The sequence below is a fragment of the Bactrocera latifrons genome, unplaced genomic scaffold, assembly GCF_001853355.1.
Source record: "Bactrocera latifrons isolate USDA-ARS-PBARC rearing strain unplaced genomic scaffold, ASM185335v1 scaffold_1148, whole genome shotgun sequence".
Lineage (NCBI taxonomy): Eukaryota > Metazoa > Arthropoda > Insecta > Diptera > Tephritidae > Bactrocera > Bactrocera latifrons.
In genome coordinates, this window is record NW_017534573.1 from 32,199 (window position 1) to 40,909 (window position 8,711).

The window sequence follows — 8,711 nt, forward strand, 5'->3', positions numbered from 1 at the left end:
GTTCAAAATATAGGTGAATGTAAGTAAAACCCAAGAAAACGATTACTTCAGTTGCACCGTAGCTATTATACCCGTCACATGTGCATTTCTTATACCTCAAAAACTGAAAGACTAGTTGAGGTATGTACATACATATGTAAGTATAGATAGTAGGACAGACATGGACAGATATATGTATATGCTACTTTATAAGGTAATAGAGGTTCGAGCAAGTAAGGAAGTGAGCGCCATTCACTTGAGGCCAGAAACGATTYTTTTACATATGSCTCAAGYAGCTTAGGACTTCCGGACTAACACCAATTATCCTCTGGGTAGCCGARAAAATATCTRTGTGAAGACGAGCTAAAGTGAGAAGGCGAAACATCCCTCCCCAAGGTTGTGAACTGGGCTTGGGACCCGTCACATAAAAAACACCTCTAATGAAAAGCTCAAAGCAGCCTTTTKATGAYCCCCACTGCAAACGTGTTAAGGATTTCAGCATCGAAATCCAATGCAGAATAACTCTTGCCAATAGGTGCTATTTCGGACTGAGTATGTTATTGCGAAGTAAAGTTCTCTCTACGAACATAAGCYAAATTCTACTCACTCATTATCCCCGTCCTGCTATATGATGCTGAGGCATGGACGATGACAACATCTGATGAGTCGGCGTTAAGAGTTTTCGAGAAAAAGTTTCTGCGGAAGATTTATGCTCCTTTGCACAGTGGCAGTGGCAAATACCGCAGTCGATCGAACGATGAGCTGTATGAGGTATACGATGTCATTGACATAGTTCCGTGAAGAGACAGCGGCTACGTCAAGTYGTACGAATGGATGAAAACACTCCAGGTCTGAGAGTAYACGACCAACMGTACCCGTCGGRRAAACAGAGAAAGAGCAAGACSTCCACTCCGTTGGAAATACTAGGTAGCGAAGAACCTGGTTACATTGGGAATCTCTAATTGGCGCTAAACAGCGGGAAGGAAGGACTGGCGCGCTGTAGTATACTCGACTATAACCGCGTAGGCGATGTCTACTCCAATAAAGAAACAAAGACTGTACCCCGTAAGCAATTAGTCTTATAATAATTTTAATTCTTCTCATATCTAAGATCTCTCCCTGCGGCCCGACTTGGTCGAAACAGCACATTTTCTAATTTCCGTGAGATGATAACTTCACAAAACTCTAATGAAGTAAAGGAAAGGGATTTATAATAAATTTTACCACTGAAAAACGAATTGTAGTAAAAGCTTTAGCATATCCCGTATATAAAAGCATGATAGTATTCCATAGGAAAAGTCTCAAAACAGAAAAACTTCAAAAAATGCAAAAACCAGAAAAAAAAACTAAGTGGAATTTGTGGTGAGAGAGAAAATACGAAACCGAGTACTTCCCTATGAGAGCGTTACTACTACCCATATTTTGACGACCAATCCCAGAAAACGATTATTTTCATCTGCTAGTTCTGAAAGATTTTTTCTCAGAGCCACATATTGTTATTGGTCTGTATTAAGATGGATTTTCAGACTTTGTTAGATTATGGAGGAAGGAGAAAAATATTATAACCAAAGCTCTTGGTTTGAATGAGAAATAAATTACTTGTATGGCTTCAATATTTGAATATGTCCAGACTTTATTATTTTAACGATAATAATTTTTACAAAAGTCTGGTTTTTCGAAGCAACCTCCGAATAATATTCTTTCAACAATTACCATTGACTTGAGATTGATTTACAACCATTTCAAAGTATTCAATTATTTTCTTGAATTAAACTATGATTGTATTGTTTATATTGTTACGATGATATCATACCAAGTGATTTCCATTTGTGCTTTGTTTTGTTATTAAAAAATGAGTGATTGAGTTGTTGTTTTTTTTTTTTTTTTTTTTTGGTTTGTGAGTTTGTTTGAGTAATAACGATCATAATGAAATTTGCGCAAAATTCCAAATTTATTGCGACACATGCAAACACACATGCAAGTAAAGGCGTAGTGGCGTTTAGTAAAAAAGGTGTTGCTGCAATAKTATTAATTAATTCTTGACTCGRTTCTGCTTCAGCTCGCTCTTTCGCATTCACATAACTAACATATCGCACTAATAAAAATTCTTTAGGTGAACTAGAGCCAAACCAATTGATTTATTAGTCGGTATTACAATAATTGCTGCGCAATTCATGAGCAATTTTTGGTCGATACTTGATGTAAGTAAGCGTTTACAGTTGCGCATTYCAATGCCACGATTTATTATTACAACAGAGAATTTAATGCGATCCATTAACTAACAAACTAGCGTGTTTGAAAATTATTGGCAATAGTCGCATTATAGCCTTGAGTAGATTTGCAGATCAAATAAAAATTTCAGTGCAAAAGAGCTTTGAATGGAAGCTTCTCGATTTGGAGGGTGACATCAAGAATCAAGATGCATTCTACAAATTCGGATAAAGATATCAAAAATGTTCTAAACATCCTGATCTTAAGTGGATATATGGATAGTGTGGAACTAATGAATCCCGTAACGAAATGTGAAAGTGGTCTAGTCTTGTGTGCGGCCAAAACCCGCTAAACTACACCACTTTCGCTTTCTTTCGTTGGGTTCAAGACTATAAGATCAATCATCAGATAGCAAGGCGAGACTTTATCAAATTACCAATAAGTTGTTTGAAAAACTTGCGGTGCATCTCTTAAAACTAACGAAGATTTCTAACCTGTTTCGAACTGCATAGTTATATAACGTTTAGTATGGAAATATTTAAGCAACACCTCCAAGATATCAAAATAAACTTTGAGAGAGCTATTCTAAGATATCTGGAGGACGGAGTCATGTGTAGAAGTTCACGCAAGTGAGCGCCATTCACTTGGGAGTAACCAGAAACGATTCTTATACATATGGTCAAGCAGCTCACGACTTCCGATCTTAGACCAAGTATCCTCTCAGTAGCCAAAAAACATTCGTTTGAAGGCGAGCTAAAATGAGAAGGCAAAGCATAACTCTCCAGCGTTGTGCGTTGGTTTTGGGACCCGTCTCCTAAAAACTTCCCCCATGAAAAATAAACAACAGCCTACGATGAGAGCTGCTTTGTCTGATTTTGGTATCCCCGCAACATTAATACGGCTGTATAAACTGACGTTTAGCAATACCAAAAGTTCTGTCAGCATCGAGAAGGACCTCTCCGAGCCGTTCGATACCAAACGAGGTTTCAGACACTTCCTATCGTGCGACTTCTTCATTCTACTCCTGGAGAAAATAATAGGAGCCGCAGATCTGAATAGAGAAATTAGAATCTTCTATATGAGTATACAGCTGCTGGCGTAAGCAAAGCAAATGGCTCTGGTAGTGAACGAGTGCAAGGCGAAATATTTCCTGTCATCAAACAGACAGTCGTCGCACCCGCGACCTGACTCCAACGCCACGTAATTTCGTCTATCTTGGAATCACAACGTCAGCCTCGAAACCTAACGCAGAATAACTCTTGGCAACAGGTGCAACTTCGCACTAAGTAGACAATTGAGAAGTAAAGTCCTCTCTCGGCGAACACAAACAACACTCTACAAGTCACTCATTATTCCCGTCTTGCTATATGGTCTGAAACATGGACTATGATAAAAAAAACATGGTATCAAAAGATTACTACCAGTTGAAAAATTCGACTCAAGGGAAGTGTGTGAAAATCGGCTGTCCCAGTTTTTTGCAGTTTAGATGTTGTCGTTTTCTATGTTTTGAAAGGAATTTTTACGAATGCATACGGGAGGAATTTTTATAGCCGCTGGCCTCTTTTTGTCATCAACTGTAGACATTTGGGGAAAAACATGATTGAGGTGGTACAACAAATATTCCCTCCGAAAGAAGGTAGTTAACCAAAACTTAACTGACCGATAAATGCTTACCAAATATTGAGAAAACGGCCTTAAGACTTCTTAGTAATAAAGCTCCGGGGTAATAGCTTTCATATTTCTGTTTGAAATTCATATTTAGAAAACAAATCTTTTAAAAGGCAAACACCAACAGCTTCCACGTAAACAAATGAAAAAAGAATTAATTATAAAATAGTGAATTAACCCGTAATTACGCTATTTAAAACACACCAAACATTCTAAGAAGTGTTTGTTATCGCTGCATGTAGACACATAATTCACAGGGAGAAGAACAACTTGCAAGACCACACACTTTAAGCCAAAAGCAGGCGAGCCTACCGCATAAATACAAACAGAGATAGAATGGGTATAGTGGAAGTAGTTGCTGAGTTAATTAAACAGAAATACAAAAACAATATAAAGCTATAAAAATAAAACCAAAATGAAATAACAACCAAAACCATGAAAGTCGAAAAAGGGCTAAGCAAACATTCGAAATCCAAATAGAAAGCATGTCACTTGAGCCTTTACCCGAGTATACCTGTCATTTTGTCTGTGTGCATCAATCGAAGCAAATCAGGAAACCAATTTCTTTCACAAGTATTGTAAAAGTGTGAATTTGATGAAATGATTGATAAATCTCAAACAAATAAATAAAATTTTAATAAGAAAGCAATAAAGTTCAGCAACATTACAAAAAGTGTCTATAAACTGAAGCATTATGCGAAAAAACGAGTTTTTAATTTTATTTATCGAAGCTAGTGCAGATGCTTGAGAGGGTCGAGTGGCTGCGACGAAGACTGTCATGCGAAACACTTGAGTATTGGAGGCTTTTGGGCATTTGAAGTTTACCAAAACACACTCGAAACATAACAAAAACAACGCTTTCAAAACAAACAAAAAAAAATCAGCAATTAACTCTTGGTTTGTAAACGCCACCGGGGTACAGAGGTACAAGTAAGCTGAAGGTCTTCTCTCAAACTGCTGACCAATGTCCAGTCCAACCGGAGTTGGGCAGAGCGCATTTCGTCATGGTGGGCGGTTTTACTAGGCCTGCAAACACACATTAGAGCAAAGTTTTTATTTTCGTATATTTATAGCGCCACATTCATTTACCGTTGTGGGTATGAGCGCACAATCTCTACTGAAAATCTCGACTGTAGATCAGTGTGTCGATCACTGAAGTCGCACTCCATCTGTATAAATATGTATGACATGTGTACATATGTATGTGTGCGTACTCTATTTCGTGTGTGGGCCATTGTGCCTGCAAGCGTCGTGCTTAATTATTATTTTCTCATGTTTGTGGGCTTTTAATGTGTACTCAACTTAACAGCGCTTGGTTTCTCGATTTTGAATGCAATTACATACGTACATACATTCATATGTATGTAGATGGGATTGGTTTTTCTTGATTTTTTGTGCTGCTTCAAATTTAGCACTGAATTCATGGTGTCTTGCATGGCACTTGACCGTCTGATGGACTTTGCTAGTAACTGGTTATTCTGTGATGTACATATGAATGTATATGTATGTGTATGCATGCATGTAATTGACCAGTGACTGGGGTGCTGCTCATGGCCATTGCTGTTATGGCGATCATCTGTGGGATGTTGACGACGTCAATAAATATAAATGATTTTTTTAGAACAACTAAATAAATAAATAACATTTGAATCGATATGGATAGAAGAAAATACGAATTAATTTTATTATTAGAGAGTAAAGTCGATTTTTGCTCCAACCAGCATTAATTGTGTCGATATATTTATCAGAATTTTTTTAAAGTAGAATAGTTTAAAACCCAGAAAATATTTGGTCTAATAAGCGATTGTGGATATCTCTCACAATATAAGACAAAGTGCGACCGCGAAGATCGCTCGTTATGACTAGGTCACTATCTCTGAGGACCTTATCAGCTTTTGGCTTTGGCTAGGAAAGAAGCTAGAAGTCAATTGTGATTATAGAATTGACTACAGCTGATCTTCACAGTTTTAAATAAGTCCATACAGAACATACGCAGACTAGCTATACAGTCGCATTGTTTTCAAGATAAAGTCGGTATTCATGGGGAGAATTTCCAATTTGGCGCTGTTCCCAGCAACTCGGGCYGATGTATGGAATGGCTTTGRCRCATTTTACGKYGAGATCTTAAATTGAAAGCGTACAAAATACAGCTTGTGCAAGAACTGAAACCGCTCGAACTTCCCAAGCGACATCGCTTCGCTCGATGGGCGCTTGAAAAGTTACAAAAAGATTCGACTTCTCGAGCCAAATTTTGTTCAGTGTTGAGGCACTTTTCTGGCTCACTGAGTATGTAAAGAAGGAAAATTGCCGCATCTGGGACGAAGAGCAACCCGAAGAGATTCAAGAATTGCCATTTCAAGCAGAAAAACAACAGTGGTTTGTGGGCTGGTCGACCACTATCGAGGCATGATAACCGACTATTTGATACCTGAAATTTAAGCTCGAGATGTCGGCGACATTTGGTTTCAACAAGACGGCGCGACTTCCCGCACATCGCATAAATCAATGGATTCATTGAGAAGAATATTTAGGTGAGCACATAATTCCACATTTTGGACCGGTCGTTTGACCACCAAGAGCATGTGAAATCACGCCATTAGAATTTTTTCTGTGGGAATATGTAAATATGTCTAAAGTGTATGCAGACAATCCCGCTTGGATTCAGGCCTTCCAGCAAAACATCTCGGGTGTCATTCGCCAGTCACCAGTCGAAATTCCCGAACAAGCCATCGAAAATTTGACTCAACGAATGGACCATCTGAGACATTTGAAAGTGATAATCTTTAAAAAGTAAATGCCAAATATGTTCTTTCGAATAATAATAAACATTTCCCATTAAAATTTATGTTTGTGTGTTTTTTCTTTGAAAAGCAGGGAACCTTGAAATGGATTACTCTTTAGATTCTACTTTTTCGTAGTTGGGCAAAATTTTCCGCCGTGTCGTTGTATATTAAAGCCCAGCCCGTATAGTATGTTCAAGTCAGCTTCGCTTCAAATTACTTTATAAAAAACCTGTCAGAGGTCTAACAACAATTACTTATTGGATTCGTATTAACAAAAATCTTTAAACTATGCCTTGAGATATGTCCCAGCATTCATTGATAGGTTTCAGATCAAATTTCTTGGGGATCTCTCTCAGGAACCCAATTTCCTTGATTTTCTAATTAATATCTTCAATTCAACTTTTCTTTTTTAACCGTTTTGTAGAAAGCAAATCAGTAAAGTTACTATTTTTCAAAGGTATGTTAATGTTAGTAGAAGTTAATGACTGTTCATTACTAGTGGGATACCAACTAAGTTGGCTAGAGCATGTTAATGTATTATATGAAAACAGAATAAGATGTTAAGAGATTCATAGTGTGATAGCCCATATTTTTGAGAATTAAAAAAAACACTACTGTATAAATAAGAGTTTAAAGAATGGTTTTGTTTTGATTTCACATTAGGAGTGCCCCTTAAATGAAACCTCCCATTGGAATGCATACTAATAAAAGAATATATGTAAGATCAAGAGCGAGTCTCTGCACTTGACAGTGCAAACAGGTGATTGTGTTTATTTTACAAATAGCTTAGCTTCAGTCTTTTTTATTGCTTCTGCGCTAAATTAATCTTGATAAGACTATTACGGATTTATCTTAAGCTACAAATACACATATGACTTTTAACGCCAACAATTTGTTAACAAACACTTGTAGTGGAACGCCGATAAGATAAGCGATGGCGTTCTTATTAAATAACCAAAAAGGAAACTAAGAGAGGAAGAGAGATAGAGGAAGAGTGATATACTATATATTTAAATAAAACTGTTCCAATGGATCCATATCTATAGATTACCGTGAAAACCACAAAGTTGATTGGCCTTCTCGAGATGAGCTCCAGCAGCAGGTAAATCAATTTGCGTATATCAGCGTTGTACCTAAAAGATGAAGATTCATAGAAGAAGTAAAGACAGTGACTACAATAATATTCCGTTTCGCATTTCAATTATTGAGCAGAGCGTAAAGAATCACGGTTAATTGGTTGTTGATGCAAGAGATGCTGTGTGAAGTGATTTTTTTCTTCGTGCTTATTCCCTTTTGTAACTGCTTAGTGTTGCCGATACATTTGTGGGCTAATTAATTATATTATGTGTGTATATATGATATATACTAGAGATACAGGGTGTACAAACTTTTATGTGGGTATGTAAACTTAATCGTATAAATATGTAAAAAAGTTCTCGCGTTTCTACTTATTGTTTCAAAAAGACGAAACGCCATGTTACACTTTTTGGAATTTTAAGTAAAAGAGGGATCACATTGCTTAGCAACTAAAACTTCCAGCTTTATAGAAAAAAATGTAGGACATGAATCCTTGATCGCTTAACAAAGTTCAACGCCTTTGACWAAAAATTACAAAAAAGTYTTCCAGACAAGGTCTYCAATTTGATCGGCCCGTCGTATGGCAGTTGTTCAATCTGAAGTTTTTTTCTGTTTCTTCAGAGATTATGGCAATGCTTTGAATAATAAGAGTCAAATTTCGTGAAAATACRTTTTCCAGTAAAAACGTTTTCCAGACAAGAACTTAATTCGGATCTTTCAGTTTGTACGGCAGCTATATGCTATATTGGTATGATCTAAACAATTTCTTCGGAGATTGTACCGATGCTTGGGAAAATTAGTCACGCCAAATTTCAATATGATACCTCGTCAAATAAAAAAGAATCCCATACAAGGACTTGAATTCTATTGCTTAGTTTGTAGCGCTGCTATATGATATAATGATCCAATCTAAACAATTTATTCGAGAATTATGTGTTTTACTTGGGAAATAACCTAAGCAAAATTTCTTAAAGATATCTCATAAAATGAAAA